The 3,605-nt window shown below is 39.1% G+C and overlaps 1 long non-coding RNA gene across 1 annotated transcript; it reads right to left on the bottom strand.

Moving 5' to 3' along the window:
• Nucleotides 1-432: 432 nt before the first annotated feature.
• On the bottom strand, nt 433-3,605 carry LOC132622437 (uncharacterized). The gene is made up of 3 exons (XR_009575900.1): nt 2,701-3,605; nt 1,736-1,801; nt 433-816 (listed from the first exon to the last, which is right to left on the bottom strand). It is a non-coding gene; the product is annotated as an uncharacterized LOC132622437 (long non-coding RNA).

Raw genomic sequence — 3,605 nt, 5'->3', positions numbered from 1 at the left:
TTTTCTTCTGGGCGGCCGTCGCCTTTTTCGGAGGCATCACTGAAAGAAAAACAACAACAGATCAAAACAGAATCATCCTAATAGCACAGTTCTATCGCACGATCTAAGATCAGAAGAAAAGACAACATCCTAAATGTCCTGTAGCCTCCTGTTTATAGATGTGGTGCACAACACACCGATAAACAAGACTCTACTAGACACGATCTGTGGACACTCCGAGGACAAACCGCTCTGATACCACTTCTGTCACGACTCAACCCCGTAGGCCGTGACTAGTGCCCGATCTGGGCACCCGAACCCATCTATTAAATATTATCTCAAATTCTATCAACTCATTCTAGTATATGGCGGAAGCCGACAAGGCTTTATTTCAAATTTAGGTAATTTCCAGAAAAATTTCGGCAGAGTTTCCTTTGTTTTACGGACTATCCAATATACCCTGCACGCAGAAAATACCAACGAAAGCCACACAGGGCTAACCAAGCAATATATAAACATATGCGGACCGGCCGCCTCGGCGTATAGGGTCGCCCAAACAACATATGCGGACCGGCCGCCTCGGCGTATGGGATCGCCCAAACGACATGTACATACATCCATACAGAAAGACCCTAACCCACAAACATGTCCACAGACCTCTAAACAGACCGACAGAATCATATGACGGGACAGGGCCCCGCCGTACCCATGAACGAATATATACAAATGCACTAATAAATATATATACCAAAAGTATAAGCTCCGGAAAGAGAGGAGCACTCCGAATAGCAGAAAGGGTGTCCTAAACAGGTGGATCACCAGGCTGTGCGTCTGTACCTGCGGGCATGAAACGCAGCCCCCGGAGAAGGGGGTCAGTACGAAATATGTACTGAGTATGCAAAGCAGAAGGTACAGAAATAAATCTGAATAATAATCGAATCAGATATATAGAAAATAATACATATCAAAATGTTTATTCCCAAAGTATAAATTATGCATAGGGCACTGGAAAATGTGGTCGCCCGCCTGTCGATGGCGCCACAACACAGCATAACACCAGAAAGTTTCAAATCTCCGAATCCCCGTCACACATCACAACACAGCATAACGCCAAACACAGCATAACGCCAAACATAAGTGGAACCCGGCCCTCGAGCAAGGAGCACGGTGAACCATAAACACAGCATAACACCGGAATATATCAAAAAGCGCACGACAACAGAACCGGCCCGGGAACCGGCGAACGATATCATAGTAGGCACGAGCGGAGTAGTGAGGAATCATATGCATAAAATCATTATTATAAATCCGAAGGATAAGTAAAATAGTCATATTTGAAATCGGAGTAATAATTATCACTTTTTGATTCAAAGTTGTCGAATTTACATAAAGGGCGTCGCGGGACCCACGGACGAGTATAGACCCGAACTGAGTCCGCCTATGAAAAACATACCCATTATACATCAAGCAAACTCCTATAAAAATTATTGGAGCGATCCGAGCCTCTATGCGAAAAATATGGCATTCAGAGATTACAAAATTCCTTAAAGCGAACATTTTCCATGCGAATTTCGGAAAGCGATTACTTCAAATACATCATGGTTCATATTTCATAAAAACATACATAAGAGTGCCAAAGAATATATATATATGGATCATAACATGCTCGGATCTCGAATTTGGAGTTCCCTTAAAGCTCCAATCTAGCCTATGTGAAACTAAGGCACGCCAAAAGAAGGAAGGTTGCTTTACATACCTCAAACGCTCTCCAATATGATCCAACTCCAGCTAAGTCCAAACTATGATTCGGGCTGCCCAAGGTCTACAAACAAGCCATAAAATGCCAAACATTAGCTAAAGACTTTTTGGGCATTAAATTCCAATTTCGCCCTTAACTCTACGGAAATTTGGGCGGCATTTCCCCTGTAAATAGGCTACCCCGAGAATTTAACTCGGCCATATCAATCAACAACAACAGCAACAACCAACCTAACAACATCAACAACTAATTCGGAAAGCAATACAACAACAATAGCTTTCTTTTTCCACTATTCAACAACTTACATAAATTCAATTCGACAACTTACCTTCAAGCCAAAATCGACGCTTATACATTCACATACTAACCCATGCCCCTACCAACAATATTTAAGGACATTCTAAGCAATTCATACAACATTTCCAATAATCCAAATTTTTCTCCAGCTACCCGAAACAGCCCCCTAACCGAAACAGCCCCTCTAACTTTTTCTTCATTTACAAATTATGGTTTGTATTCACAATTCACCTTCTAACAATACTATCTCGTCCATATACCAATTACATTAAATATACAAAAGCCCCCAAATCAGTCCGCAACATCTACAACCTCAATTTGAACCAATGAACATTCATTTCCAGCATAAAATTCAAAGCGACGACGATTAAAACATTAAGCGATATTCATTCGCTCATTGTCATATAATGTGAACCATTTCAATCAACACTACACATACACATATATGGATGATTCCCAATTGTTCTTCACCTTACAATGATCATAATCAACTAACTAAACATTAATTCATAATTTCAATCACAACACAACAACACCCATCACACGCCCAACCCTCATACATATGGCATCCACTTCACCATTCTTTATTTCATGATTTTTAACCATAATAAGATACTACAACATGAATATAACCATCATAACACAAGAACAAGATCAAATCTTACCTTTTTATCTTCAACTTCCACAAGCCTAGGGTTTCCACAAGATGAGAAATAGTGGATTGATCGCTCCCACAATGCTTCCACGCTACTTAGGGACCTCAATATAGTTGATTTGTGCCAAAGAAATAATTTTTGGAAGGCTAGAATTGATCTTGATTTTTTTTTCAACTTGGCCGTGAGGTTGGGGGTTTTCTCCTTCAACTTTTAGATATTTTTTTTTTTTGTGGGAAGTGAGAAAGATGAATACATGGTCATCTTTTAACTAATATGAAGTGCATTGTTGTCCCTTGGCCCACATTAAATGAGTTGGACCACTTAAAAGATGACACCAAATTGTGTGGGCACCACATGGAATTTGTGGATGACTTTCCACTTCTAATTTTATCACTTTTGGTCCCAAATTTTTCCTAATTGATCCATACCAATAAATTCATGCACAACTTATATCTCAAAATAAAATCGAAGGTCAAGAATCCCGACTTTGTATCCCGAAATAATTTTGTCCCTAACTCATCGTAATTAATCCAGATTATTCCACTGTACAAAAATACGGGTTCTAACAAAAGTATAATGGCTCTTTATCCTCTTTTATTTATTTCATTCATGTAGATTACATTAGGTGAAGAAACCTATCATTTACCATTCATGTATGTTACTTTAGGTGAAAAAACTTATTGCATAGTTATTTTGAATTTTAACCCCCTGTTTGGATGGTGGTTTCCCGTGGTTCATTAATGTATGGTTTTCTAAGAAATCATGTTTGTTTCCATTGTTCTTAAAATTATGTGGTATGGTGTTGTAAACCCGTGGTTCATTTCATGGTTATATAACCATGAAAAGTCTCAATTTTTGAAACCACGGATTTGATGGTTTTTTCGTAGTTACGTATTTCATTTCTCCATTATACC

This window comes from Lycium barbarum, chromosome 12 (genome assembly GCF_019175385.1).
Source record: "Lycium barbarum isolate Lr01 chromosome 12, ASM1917538v2, whole genome shotgun sequence".
NCBI classification, from domain to species: Eukaryota; Viridiplantae; Streptophyta; class Magnoliopsida; order Solanales; family Solanaceae; genus Lycium; species Lycium barbarum.
The sequence above is the reverse complement of the archived record's forward strand: the minus strand, read 5'-3'. Positions and strand labels throughout refer to the sequence as shown.